This window comes from Brassica oleracea, chromosome C9 (genome assembly GCF_000695525.1).
Source record: "Brassica oleracea var. oleracea cultivar TO1000 chromosome C9, BOL, whole genome shotgun sequence".
Taxonomy (NCBI): Eukaryota; Viridiplantae; Streptophyta; class Magnoliopsida; order Brassicales; family Brassicaceae; genus Brassica; species Brassica oleracea.
In genome coordinates, this window is record NC_027756.1 from 13,223,828 (window position 1) to 13,239,626 (window position 15,799).

A 15,799-nucleotide genomic window follows, 5' to 3' on the forward strand; every position below is an offset into this window, starting at 1 on the left:
CATTGGCTTTGACTTGTATGCCTTTTTATTCTCAATCTAATCACATTTATTTTTAACTCAAAGATATATAAAATCATCTTTATTTTCTTCTGATCTTTTTGGCATTTTTCTCCGTCTCTCGTCAATATTACCTCTAATAAAGGGCAACCGTTGCTCTAAAATAAATAAATAAAAGAGGCAACAATATGTGTCATTAGTGTATTTTCTCATATTTAAGCAACATTATTTTGCTTTTCTGAAAATAAGAACACGGATATTCACGACGCATTTATTTATATATTTCTAAACATTTTAGAAATTAATATGCATCTATTAAGAAATCAGTAGTTATTTTTCTTTTTTTTGGATTACATTTATTAAATTATTATTATATATTTAACCGGGCTTCGTGGTCTGGTGGTATAGGAACCTCGGCTGAGGTGCCCGCCATCACGAGTTCGAGGCCCGGCCACAGCGGATTTAACATGGTTTCCGTTTGGCCGCCAGGACCCTCCAGTTCCGGTTGGACGTGGTGGGATAGTCGGACTTAGGTCCGGATACCTGGATTATCAAAAAAAAAAAAAAAAAAAAATTATTATTATTTCTAAACAAAGTTATAAGAACATAAACCACAAAACGATTTTGGATAATAGTTCTTGGTTTATTTTTTTTTTGAATACCTAAATACTTTGAGGTCGAAATCACATACATTTTCTAGAGCAACGTTTAGACTATTTTAAATTAATTTTTCTTACAGAAACAGATCCTCTCCAAATAAAACCGAATCTATGACACCTTAAATATCTATTAGATAATTTAAAAGTTTTTAAAAGTATGCCAACTCTTCGTTTAACAATATAAAAATATGAATAATTAGACATAAAACTCGGAGAGAATTGAAACTACCTTCTTCAATCACTTTTCCAAAGAGGTGTTACTACCAGAGCTATTGATCTTTTGTTTGTTAATATAAGCTCCTAAATAAATAGATTTTCGAAGACTCTAAATTCATGCTTACCTAGCTTTTATCCAAAGCCAGGCTTGGTAAACTAAAAGTATATAGTCTATTGAATATTTTATACCAATTTAATAATTTATTTATATTATTATGTGTGAAATCAAATAGTTACTTGCATTTTTAAATTTTTTATATAAAAATATTTAGGTCAATTATTTCTTCAGTTAGACGATTGTTTTAGTAGATATATTTAAAAAGGTTTCTTCGTGATCGAGAACTCTCTATACAAAGTCTACAGATAAACCTTATTGCCTTGCTCAAAAAAAAAAAAAAAACCTTATTGCCAAAAAATATCATGATGCGTTGCAAATTTTTTTTAATTTTAAGCCGCTATTAAATTGCAAGATGAAGTATTTTACTATTTTAAGCCCTTTGTCAAAAAAAAAAAAAGTATTTTACTATTTTCACATTTAAGACGGAGGAAGGAGCCATGAAACCGTGTAAGATGTCAAAAGTGGTCCCACTGAATTTTTTTCAAAAAAAGGATTACTGAAAAGAAGAAGAAAATCTCTTTTAGAAAAAAAAAGGAGAAGGAAATCTGCAGAGCTGTATGAGATATGAGTTGACCAACATGATACTATCCCACGTGGCCGAGTTAGCATGACGCAGAATTTTTTTTTTTCTTGCTAAAAGACGTAGAAATCTTGTGGACAATAGTTTTGGCTTTACAAGTATTTTACCATTACTATCGATGCCTTTCACACATATATGTTTCAACATTTTTAGCACTGTATTATTTGAATTATAAATGTGTAGATAAGGATACAAGAGGTCTATACATGACTCCGACCACAGATTTGATGCAGTCAGCAACCTGGTTATCCACATTGGTGATGCAGTTTTAGTTCTTTTTTTTTTGACAAAAAGCAGTTTTAGTTCTTTTTGAGTAAAAATTGTAAATAATTGTTAAGATTCAAACTGTACGAAGAATTTTGAGTTTCTCAAAAGTATTTCATACTCTATTCAATTATGTAAGCTATATGAATTATGTAAACCAACTATGCCATATTTCAATGCCTATAACCAACTATGCCATATTTCAATGCCTATCGGCATTACATGATCCTTATCAAAGAAACCTACGAGCCCAAGCACATTTCCAAGACCATGTATTTATGTAAACATACACTATATTTTTGGAGAAAGAGCAATATTGAGGATCCAGATCTGGATAGGAACACATTCATGGGTAATTTGATATTTATGGAAAGTTCATAACGTCATTTTTATAGAGGAATTGATAGGGATCCGATGTAACTGATATGATTTGCGGAAGGTGAATGTCAAGCTTGGTTCTCAGCCAATGAGACAGATCGTAACTTAGCTCAGACATCTAGTAATATTGAACCATAAATATGCTTGGAAAACATCTGTTTGGTGGATGGATTGTGGTTTTCCACATCTCGATTTACTGGATATGGCTGAGTTTGGAAAGGCACTTCGAAAAATAATCAATTAATAGGAAAGCAAAACTCAAGAAGAAGAGAATCAACTCTGCATTCAGAACTCGAAGCACTTACTTGGGCGACGAAGAAATATGCCAAACATTTCTACATGTCAGAATTTTGGAACATAGTATATGGACCTGATTAATATGATTAGAGAACTTGGGGTGACCAAACCTCTCAACAGATCCGGAAGATATACATAACCTTCAATCAAGATTCCAAGTTTTCAAGATTTGTCATATTTCTCGAAGACAAAATGAGTTTTCTGAATTTTTTTTAGCTAAAATCACAAGATCCTTTCATAGAGAACTCATGTTTACGGATATTCTAATCCGGTCTGGTTTTCCAAACTACTTCAAGTTTGAGTAATGGATAGTCGTCGTTTGCCATTAAAAAAACCATTCACAATTAGTAGCCTTTTAGTTCCAAAATAAATCTGACTTGACCATTAGATATCCAATTATATGGGTCCAAAATTAATTGATAGAAAGCTATATGTAATATGCTTATTTGAATATAATGATGTAAACTTACTCTTTTTATTATTTTTCTATATAGAATTTTAAAGTTAAATGTTAAAATTATGATTATAATAAGTTAAAGATGGATTATAATATATATAAAACTTTGATTTCATACAAGTGAAAGTAAAATATGAAAAAGTTGTTAATAAATATTTCAAATCTCAAAAAAATATTATAGTACTTATCTTTAATAAGGATAAAACTATCTTATATGAATATCTGAAAAATAAGGATAGAGTATACGAATTGAAAAAAATAACAATCTGTAAGAAATAAGGATTTAGGATATTATAGAGTAGATTGAAAACTTAAAACGGCTTCTTTTATATTAAGTAAAATGTTCAGATGTAAGACTTTTAACAAACAATAGTTTATAAATTATAGAATTTGATCATAGTTTTATCGGCGTACCAAATATAGCCATCTAGTTTAGTCTATGACTTGCTAGACTCTAGATGTTAACTTACTAGTTTGTTTAAAATTGTTAGGTGAACTTTTCATCAAAATATGTTAATCTAATAATAATTAGCCGAATATTATGAAATATTTAGGGATAATTTGAAAAATGCTCTATTTAGGATTTGAAATTTGAAATATATACTTTATTTTTTTAGTTTTGAAAACTACACTTTCGTGTATGTGAAAAGACATATTTATCCTAACTTATATTTAGAACTTAAATAAAAACAAATTAAATTTGAAATTATTTTTGTTATAAGATAAACACGTGTTAATAACTGAACATAACAAACATATAAAATTTCTGAAATATTTGAAGGTCCTTTACAAATAAAGCAGTTTTTACAAAAACTATGTAAACAAAAAAATTAATAAACATATGTTCATGATTTCAGTATATAAAAACGTCAGTTTAATTCATGTTTACGTTTCATTGCATATATATATATATGTATATATATAATATAATCATTTTATGAATATTCCGTTGTGGATAGCAGCTAGCTATTGCATGACCTCATAAAGTATATTATGTGTTTTAGATATTTTAGAATTATAATTTGGTATGAAAGTCTTATTTTGAATTTGCACAAAAATATAATTTGGAATTAAATTGAAGCGAAAATTATTTGGATAGGATTTACAAGATAATGGTGATGGAAAGAAACCAATGAGCTAGTGATGAGAAAGCCATGAAATATAGATAGCATTGGTTATTTTACATCCTAAAGGCGTCGTGAAAATTTAGTAAAACTTCATTCAGTTTGTCACTGTTTCCAATAGAACGCAATGGTAGTTGCTATAGGCTAGCTCAAATTGTTTGTCATGTCTATTAAACTTTTTATTGCAAATGAAAATTCTGCGTAATGAGTTTGGTAAAATATTGTGTAGTAAAAAGATTTAATAAAATATTGTGTACAGATTAATAATATTATATTAAAAATAAAATAATTTTATTTTAATTGAGTTTGTTAGTTTAAGTATTTAAAAAAATATGATAACCAAAATATATTACAACGATTTTAAATATTCAGATTGGACAGACAGTTTAGTCAATTTACATATATATATTTTTTATCACAATATAAAAGTGTAGTTTTAAAAAAAAATGATGTAGTTTTCAAATTAAAATCTCATGTAAATGTATTTTTTCCAAATTTTCCCAGATATTTACCAATTAATTTTTTTTATATTCAATTTATCAATAAACTTGATTTTCCTTCCAACTAGAAACCAACATCTCTTAGAACACTGTCTCGTCACTCGTGTATGAACAAGTTTATTGACTGGTTGCTTGGTTAGTGATAAGGTCAACAAGAGAAGAAGAGCAGAACAACGGTGTATGCTTCGAACTGTGAAGTTGAAAGGAGGAGTCTGTGGGAGGATCTGCGAGGTACCCTGGCTGCTTATCAGCACCTTGATCTACCTTGGATCGTCATGGGTGACTTCAGCACAACTCTTTCATCCAGTGAGCATTCTCGTGGAGGGGGAGCTCGATCTTCGCAGTTAGGGATGAGAAATTTTCAGGAAGTGGTTGGGGATTGCAGCTTAACGGACATGGCTTCTACTGGTGCCCTATTCACCTGGTGGAATAAGAGGGCAGAGGATCCTATAGGCAAGAAACTGGATCGACTTATGATCATTGCAGCCTGGTTTCGGGATTTTCCTCAGTCTACTTCGCGGTTTGAGGCAGGAGGTATATCCGATCATGCGAGATGTGTAGTGCATCTTTCAGTTGCTTACACGGAGACTCAAAAACCATTCCGGTTTTTTAACTACCTCACTGAGCATGCCGATTTCCTCCCTGTGGTAAGAAGAGTTTGGGACTCAACTCAGGAAATTCATCATTCTCGCCTAGCTCTGAGCAAATTCCACGCAAAGCTCAAGCTTCTCAAATTTGAAATGAGACTTCTAAACAAGACGCATTATGGGGACTTGCCTAACAGAACCAAGCTTGCGTTTGAGGATTTATGCCGATGTCAGAATCTGGTGCTTGCAGATCCCAATCCTACCACTTGTGCTGCTGCAGATGAAGCATCAGATAGATGGAGCAAACTGGTCAGAACTGAGGAGAAGTTCTATCGCCAAAAGTCTTGCGTTCGGTTGCTGGGAGCAGGAGATCAAAATACTGGAATTTTCCACCGGTCAGTCCAGACGAGAACAGCTGGAAATGCTATTACAATTCTCATCAATGAAGCGGGTGAAACCCTCTCCAACCCTTCAGATATCAAAAGTGAAGTTGTACTGCATTTTCAGAAGTTTCTTCAAGTTCAGGATCAGGGAGTTGAAAGTGACTCTCTACCGCTGTTGCAAGACCTCTTGACCTACATATGCTATGTTGGATCAGCCACGAATCTTGTCGCTCCTGTTTCACCTGAAGAAATCATCTCAGCACTACATGCGTTGCCAAATGACAAGGTTCCTGGCCCTGATGGTTTCACAAAAGAATTTTTCGTGGCAGCATGGCCTGTTATAGGAAAGGATTTCATCATTTCAGTGTAGTCTTTCTTTCTATTTGGCTTCTTGCCTACAGGAATCAACGCAGCGATCCTCGCTCTCATTCCAAAAACTGTGGAGGCGCAGACAATGAAAGACTACCGGCCAATAGCATGCTGCAACTTTGTGTATAAGGTAATCTCCAAGATATTATCGCGAAAGCTGAAGATGATTCTTCCGGAAGCAATTGAACTGAATCAAAGTGCGTTCATCAAAGGGAGATTACTGGTGGAAAATGTGCTACTTGCCTCGGAGCTGGTCAATGGGTATCACAAGACTTCTCACTCTATCCGAGCAGCGGTCAAATTTGATATCTCCAAGGCGTTTGACACAGTAAACTGGTCATTCATCATCGCACTATTGAAAGCAATGGGGCTCCCTGCGTTGTTCATTCATTGGATCAGAGTCTGCATCTCAACAGCAGCCTTCTCAGTGTCTGTCAATGGTGGCTTAGAAGGCTTTTTTACGAGTGCAAGGGGCATTCGCCAAGGTTGCTCACTGTCTCCATATTTATATGTCATCCTCAACAATGTCTTGTCCAAGATGTTGAATAGAGCAGCAGAAGAGGGGCATTTCGATTATCACCCACAGTGTCGGGAAGTGAAGCTCACTCACCTCAGCTTCGCAGACGACATCCTTGTTTTTACAGACAGAACCAGTAGATCTTTGCGTGGGGTCCTAAAAGTCATGGATCAGTTTGCTCGCATCTCAGGCCTTCACATAAACGCTACAAAGTATTCCATCTTTGCGAGTGGGAAGAGCATGGCTTCAATGTTGGCTGAAGCTGAGCGCATTGGGATCAAGAATGGGAAGTTGCCAGTGAGGTACCTGGGAATGCCTCTTACCACTAAAGCGCTCACGAAGCAGGAGTGTGAGCCGCTGATAGATAAGGTAAGGGGTCGAATGTTATCTTGGAAGAACATATGTCTATCCTATGCGGGCCGCTTACAACTGATCAAATCAGTAATCACTGGAATTGTCAATTTCTGGAGCCAAGCTTTCATCTTACCTAAAGCTTGCTTGAAGGAGATTCAGAGTTTATGCAGTGCATTTCTATGGTCCGGCTCTCCTAACCAGACGCACAAAGCTAAAGTGGCTTGGGAGGGTCTCTGCTGTCCTAAGGAGGAAGGAGGTCTCGGCATTCGAAAGCTGCGATATTCATCTAAGGTGTTTGCTCTGAGCTTAATATGGAGGATCGTATCAAATGCAGGATCACTATGGGTCTCTTGGATACATAAGTATCTTCTAAGGCAAAACTCGTTCTGGGAGGTCAAGAAGGAGGGGAATGGATCGTGGATTTGGAGAAAGTTACTGAAGCTTCGACCTCTTGCGTATCAATTCATTCGGATGGAGGTTAAGGATGTGAAGTCAGCGTTTTTTTGGTTTGATAATTGGTTGCAGCTTGGAAAACTTATTGACATCACTGGCGCTGTCAGTACTCAGTATCTAGGCATACCTCGTAATGCTAGAGTCTGTGAGGCAGTTTCTCACGAGCAGTGGAATGTTAGAGGTCATAGAAGGCGACACTATCACGCACTGCATGAACGCATTCAGAGAGAACCGATACCAGATGCTCAGCAAGGCAGTGACGTGGTATTATGGAAGCATTCTGATGATGACTTCAAGCCCTGGTTCTCTTCTCTTAAAACTTGGGAGCAGATTCGAGAAAAGAAGGCTACGGTACCTTGGAGTCGCGCTGTCTGGTTCACTCAAGGAGTACCGTGGTACACATTTATTGTCTGGTTGGCAGTCAGAAATAGATTATCTACAGGTGATAGAATGAGAGCTTGGGGCATACAGCAGAGCTGTGTTCTGTGTGGTGAGAGAGATGAAACGCGTGATCATGTCTTCTTCGCATGTCCCTACTCCTACAGAGCTTGGGACAAGCTGGCAAGCAGACTCAGTGGGAACAGAACAGACCCGGACTGGACGAGCTCTCTGCAACTAGTGAACGCAAACAACCTGCAAATACTTGATCAGATCTTGCTGAAAATGGTTTTTCAAACCTCCATATACCACATATGGCAGGAGAGAAACCAAAAAAGACATCGCACGGGTTTCGCTCGGTAGATCAACTGATCCGCACTATCGACAAGACAATCCGCAACAGAATCACTTCGCTGCGCTACAAAGCTTGTCATGAGCTTGCTGGGCTGATGCAAAGATGGTTCATGGCTACATCAAATACATAGGAAGAATATAAAGCTTAGCTCTTTTAGTCTTGTAAATTTTTAAGTTTTCATAACCTTGTAAATGCTTTTTTACCACGAGCAATAAATTTTATCAAAAAGAAGAAGAGCAGAAGAAAATGAGAAACCTTGTGGTTTGGGTCACGTTTTCTTTTCAAAGTTTCAAAACTCAAACTAATAAAAAGCGAAAACATCCGAAATGCTACTTTCTTGTTTTATTGATGTTTTCTTAGTTATTTAGTCTAACGTGGGTTTATACTTTATACTATCATTTTAATTTCCCAGAAGGTATTATTATTTTGGGTGACAATAAGGATTTAACAAACTGACCAATCAACTACGCTCTTTCTTATTTTTTTGGGAACATTAAGTCATTGAATATAACGGCTATACAAGATTAAACAGAAAATTTAAAGAGTGGATAAGTCATACAGGTACTATATATACGACTTGTAGGGGGCAATGAGGACAAAAAATCAACGACGGAAGAAGAAGATTACAGAGTGATAACACCTCATCAATATAAATTTTGCTAACTTACACCTCGTGTGATTGAAACTGAATGAGATGTGTGTTCGTTTAGGTCAAGAATATTCGTTATGCATAAATTTGACACCACAAATATGATTAATGGTCCGATCTTGCCTAAATTATTTAATTTCCGAAAAAACTTCTAAATTATTTTATTACAAATTTGATGGGAACAAAGTGGATTAAACTCAAGAAGGATTGCCTCAGTTTCAACTATTTCCATGCGGTTACTATACATTGGAATGGTGGATATTTAATTTAGCGGAGTGAAATGAAATGAGCGGGATATATTAGTTCGTACTTTAGTATTTGTTTACTTTCATTTCAATCTGAATCAGTTTATATGAGTAGAATTCCATAAAGAAGATAAATGTGACAAATGAGTTTGTTGTTCTAAAACTCTTCTGAATTATTTTGAATTACAAAGTGGATAGTTTAAAGTACCTTCTATTATTAACATTCACTTGCAAGTTACGTTTCAATACATAAATTTTCTATAAAAATCTTGCAGTGACCCCATAATTATATTAATATACAACCGAGTATAAATATTACCAGCAGTCAGTTAGTTACCTGTTGATTTTTATACCTGTACTGTAAATAATACTTACCCCGAATTTTATCACATCACTCTTTTATCAATATTCCATTTAAGAAATCGTGGAAGAGAATTTAGGGTTCGAATGAAAACATGCCAGATAACTGCGGTGTAATCTTAATAATAACAAAATAAATATGGATAGATACTTGTAAATATTTTTTTTGTAATTATTAATTGCGGTCTGCTGTGGTGCTGTTCTAAGCTTAAAAATAATAATGAAAATTTATATTATTCTAATTTTATTTTTGTTTAAACAAGAAGTCTAGATTATTTATAATTATTTACTTCCTTCTCGAAAGTCATAACCAATTGATTCAATTTCATAGCCTTCAAAACACCAAGGATAGAAAAAGCATGCTCTTTTTTCAAGAAAAAAAAATGGATAGAAAAAGTATTGGTTGGTTTGACGAAAAGAATCATTGGTTCCGTATTATGTCTGCCATCTATAAACATAATATATAAAAAAATAAAAAGAAAGAGATAAGAAATAATATTAATTTTTAGAGCAACAAAAGTGAATGTAAGGGATTTGTTCTGCCATTTACGACTCTCTTGTGACTCCCATTTACGAAAATGGCGAAAGATCCGTGTCTTGAAGCTTTTTTTTTAAGTTTTCTTTCTCTCTCTCTCTCTTCTTTCATGGATATATCTTCTCATACATCATACTAAGAAAAGTAAACGAGAATAATAAAACAACTTGGTCGCATACAGACGACAAGTTTGTAGACTTTATTCGTAGTTAGAGAAAGCTAGCTAAAAGAAAATATGCCAATACTTTGAGAAATTTTCTAGGATAACTCATTTTAAGTTTTTGTATAAAAGTAGTTTTTAATAAAGAAAATAATTAAAATAAATTTAGTAAATGGTAAAAATATATTTATATCTTTGGATTAACCAATCTAAACTTAGAGTTTAGAATTAAAACTCCACAAATTAATATTAAAATTTTCAAAATAAAAAAGATTATTTTAATCATTTTCTTTATTGAAGACTATTTTTGTGACAAAAACTTAAAAATAGTTATTTGAGAAAATAGTCCTACGTATTATGCTACTCATTATTATTGTACATGATTGCTCTTCATCGAGAAATTTATAAGAAAAATGTTACGTAGTTCATTTTCCTCAATAATATAATACAATTTTCTTTCTTTTTTTTCCTGTTAAAAAGGTAAATTATTATTATTCAAACATAAGTCTCATCGCTTATTTCTATTTATCTTTTCCTTGTACCTTTATTCTAAATCTCACCAAACATTGCAAGACCAGAAAATAAATTTAGTAAGTAATTAATTAGCATGTGCTTTTAGAGAAACATTTCTCACAATAGTCCAAGTATGCATGAACCATTACAACTCCATCGGAATCTACTCTTTTGTCTAATGATAAGAGTCAATAAAAGACAATACTTTAAGCTACACCTTTTTGATTATTGTGGTCTAAATTCTGCTGTTAAAAGGAGGGGCAATGCATATTTTACCATGTTCATATACTATATATATATGCTTTTATTTGTTTGGTTCAATACTATATATGTATGCATATTTATGAATCTGATTCGTTTGTTTTGTCTTAATACTTTATTTCAGAACTAGAATCGGTCCGCGCTACGCGCGGAATGTGAATTTCCATCTATTATGGTTTGTACTATTTTTGTTATATTTTGTTATATGTGTGGTTAACTTGCGAATGGAATTGATACGTGTGATAATGTTTATGACTTAAGATATGAATAAGGTGGATGGTTTCATTGGATGAGAGATTATATCTGGTAGATTTATTTAACTTGTCTATTTCTCTATTCATAAATACTTTTTCTTGAGACTTGTTTCTGAGAGCGGGTCCATCGTTTGTTCAGATGTCTCACCAAGACCAAACCAAGGTGATTATTCTCTCATCGTCGAGAGAGTTACAATAAATCTATCTCATCAGCGAATCCTTTTCCCGGATATTTGACACATCATGTAATTAGCCCATCACTATTGTTTAGAAGGTGATTTTGTTAGGTGGTGTTTGAATATTTTAATTAGCAGGCTGGATTTTTTTTTTTTTTGGGAATGTTTTCGAAAAAATTTATTTGTTAGGATGTTGTGTTGTGTTATGAATGATTGTCAATTTTACGATCTCAAGAAAAATGATGTTTTATTTTTTTATTTATTGGGGTTACATTATTAGTACCACGAATGCAAGAATGTTCATTTCAAGAACATATTCATCCATTTAATACGAATAATTTAATTTGATCCTGAAAAATGAATTTGAGAGGGGACATGATCAAATCGTCACTTTAAGAACTAACAAAATCTATAAACGTGGTAAAAGAAAAATATTATAATTATGCTCTAGGCCGGTTTATATATATGGAAATAAGTTCCTAAAGGTAGAATAAAGCTCTAGTAATTTTTTTATCAGACTACTCTTAAATTTTTGCAACATATAGTTCAAGAGATTTCTAAGTTTATAATATGTTATCTTAAATTAAATTAAAAATATTTTATTCACGATTGTGTATAATTTTATGTTTTTCATGTCATTTTTTTATATTTTCAAATCCTCTTATAAAACAAAAAAGGTTAGGAGCAATATAATTAATTGTTTCTTCAATATTTATGTATTGTAAATGAAACTGAACAAATGTTTAATGATAGAACCAACAATTTGCAAGTCATTTTTTTTGTTCGAAGACTTTTTTATAATTTGATTGAGTTAAAACTTTTTATATATGTTGAATTTTTATATCTTTAAACTACACAACTAATAATTAACGATTTATTTTCGTGTTTTAATCAGGTTAACCAATATTTTGAAAATATAAAATAATATAATAAGTGTTTATAGTTTACAGGTTAACCAAGACATTACACACTTTTGAGATTTTGAAAAAAAAAACAAAAAATGATTTTTTTAGCTAAAATAAAGAAATCTTAACAGTTTGAATTCTATTTATGTTGTTATTTTCTATTATCAAATCACATAGGGGTTTAGGTTTAGACCCAGGTTTTTAAAATCGAATCACACGTCTCTTTTCTCAACAGTGAATAATATTGTTTTTTGCAAAAAAAAGGAAAAAAACAAATATATTGTACGTTTTCTCGCCTTCTAGAAAACAGAGGGTTTACCTTACGTACGCTGAACATAAGTACTGACATTTGTAACCAACACTGATCTGTGTTCTTGGCATAAATAGTACTAAATTTAAGGCTTACATTTTATGACATTTAAATTCTTTGATAAAAAAACGTTTATGATTCTTTGGCAGTCAAAAGTCTAACTCTTTTTTCTATATAGGTACCACAAGGATGATATCACTTTCTGAGGATCACACCAAGGTAATCTGTTTCACAAAGAAAATAAACATACTACGCATACATGCATTATGCTTATGCTTATGCTTATGCTTATGCTTATCTCTATATATATGTTCAACACTTCTTATAATGTTATTCTTGTGAATGTTTGACCTTGGATATATATATATATATATATAGAAATTTGGAATCTAAATAAAGTAAACAGAACCAAGTGGTGGTAGCCTAGTGGCAATCTTTTGGGGCTTGGTGTGTACCCACATCAGTCATGGGTTCGATTCTCCCTGGAAACTAAATTATCACTACTTGGCCAGTCTGGGCTTGGGCTTCGGCCCAAGTGGTTTACATGGTGGACCATAACAGATGATTGGTTCACCCCCTGGCATTAGTCGGAAGGTATTCCAAACTCGGGTCAGGCAGTGTGGTACGCTTTCGGGCTAATCCACTCTGTAGCACTAAGTGCGTTTCTCCCGGGACCGACCGGATCAGCCGATAGGGTTTATCAAAAAAATAAATAAATAAAGTAAACAGTTTAGAGATAGTGCACCGACTTCATAGTGTTGATGAGAAATAGTTATGAACATACGGTACGTATAATCACATTTCAAATTCTTGTAAAATCTATAATATTCAAATACAAAATACAATATCGTCGTTAGCTTGGTTACACGCAATAATAAGCAAGCAAGACAATGTCACACATAAATTATTTACCCTATTTTATTTACTTAATAAATCATGTATCAAACCACCAAAGCCCATTTAGCATTATCGACATTTCACATATTCATTCATCGATATGCTATTACTTTTTTTAACATCTGGTTTGGTTCCTCATGCTTCAAGACTCGTCCACGAACCCACTTGATCTTATGAACTTCTTTAGGAGAAGAATTAAGATTGTGATTGTGATCCCAACCGCCGCCCACGTGAACAGTCTGTCATCGACTGGTTTCTGAGCTGCTCTTCTGACCATCCTTTGCATACCACTTCCAGAAGCCTTCGCCGCAACCTCAGCTGTTGCTAACAATCCTGCACTGGGACTCACATTGACTGCTTCAGCTGCTTCTTCGATTATTTGATCATCAAGCTATGGTATCTGCTGTGGCAGTGGCAGCGGCTGCTCTTCCACTACCGTTATTCCAGAGGAATATGTTTTCAAACCACGGTTGCTTTGCTAAGGATGTAGTGATGAATCTGCACTTATTAAGAAGACATGATTACTGAAATTGTTTCCAAAATTGAAGATGGATAATAGATAGGTCGTATCACTAAAAGAAAACATAAAATAATAGACAGTATTTGTTTGAGAATAACTGAAACATGTACCAGTATATATTTTGAAACACACAACAATAAAAGCTGTGATTTAAGTTAAAAATATCTGTGAGTAATGTTGATACTCCTGTTTATGCAAGCATTTACACGCTGAAGATTTTTGACCTTATGTATAGGTTAAAAGCCATTATTATCAGAAGCTATTCCTAAGGTAACAAAATGCGATCCTATACTCGACTGGCTCAATAGCTCAAATTACCAATAAAACATCTACTCTCAACCAAAATATTATGCATAGAAGGGTGTCTAGAAGAGTTTATACCTCATCAATAAGTTTTTGATGTTCAGGAGAGCCAAACTTTGGGTGGTGCCTTTCGTGATTTAGTGGCTAGTGTACGTCACTCGTCTTTTGGATAGTCTACTGATCCCAATGCTCCATTAGGGCTTGTAACCTATAAGGGCAGAGAAACAAATCTCAACCATAAGAGCAGAGAATTGATTTTAACTTCCAACCAATATGCAATCATTTAGAATATAGATTCAATCAAACATCTCTCCCAAAATCTCAAAGGGAGTACTGTATGGTGATATACCTCAAGGGGAAGAGACATAAAATCGTCAGATGGGTTTGCTTGCATCTCCTTAACTTCCTGCCGAATCCTCTTCGCCGTCGGTTTTTTCCGGTTATACCGCCATCTAGTCGCCGCAGTTCTTGCGGGGAGTGCAATCCGCCGCCGGAGTCCGTTTTGGCTCGATCCGTTCAGAAAGAAAATAATGCAAAGAGCGGAGAGGATATACTGTAAGAGATACTGAGAGCAGATGAGTCCAAGGTGAGAAATACTCACATATTTATACCGAATACATCGCCTCACAGATCAAAACAACGCATTGAAGATAATAAGTCGTATCGTTTCAGATAACGTGGAGAAACTCAGGAGTCACCGGCGTCGATCGAAGGTGAGAGATGATCTCCATCTCTTCGTTTCATAGAATTAGGGTTACACAATATTTCATCTATTCGCAGACGAAGCGCAACGCCAAGCCCAACCGTAAGCCCGAAACATTATAATTTCACTTTAATGAAACGTAGCGCAAAGGACACGTATCGCGCGCAGAAAAGCCCAATTTATGACGTGGATGCACATGTGGCATACCTGGGAGGGATCCAAACCTTCTTTTATATATAAAGATAGCTTAATGGTTTATAATGTGACCATATGGGTCGAGAAAAATGGCCTATTTTGATTCATATAATTTTGATCACGTCCTCTCGGATCCAAACAAATGGTAAGAGCAAGATAATACCCTAGCAAATCAAAGATTAAATAAGGGTGAACCAACTTCCATGTAGTATAATATGTGTCAATCGATGGATGAAAATACGTCGTTTGATTCCTTAATCAAAACGACGTCATTTTAAATTTGAAAAATCAAAATTTTAATCCCTGAGTCTTTCTCTCTCTAAACGAAAATTACATAAAATTAAGTGTTTACTCTGCATATACGAGCTTAAACATTTTATAATTACTTATTAATACATACGTTACTAATTTAAAGAATATAATGATAAATTATTATTTATGTTTTCATTAAAATAAAATTATGTATTATAAATTTTTAATTTATTTGTATAATATATCCATTATATAGAAATAAATCTTAAAATCACTCAATATTTTCTTTTCAATTATAAAAGTAAGAATTTTACTTGATTAATATTTAGTTATGTATTTTCTTTTTTTTTAATTTTTTAATTTCAGATAACAACACAATATATATAAATTATCTTTTTTTTGAAAATATATTTTTAGATTTTGGATAATTCTTTTATAATTGTTAATTTTAATCATTTCACTACGAGAAAACGTTTCTATAACAACGAAGATTTACGAGGAAAATATTTCCTCGTAAATTTACATGGCGTTTACAACGAAATTACGATGAGTCCAAAATTCGTCGTCTTTACGAG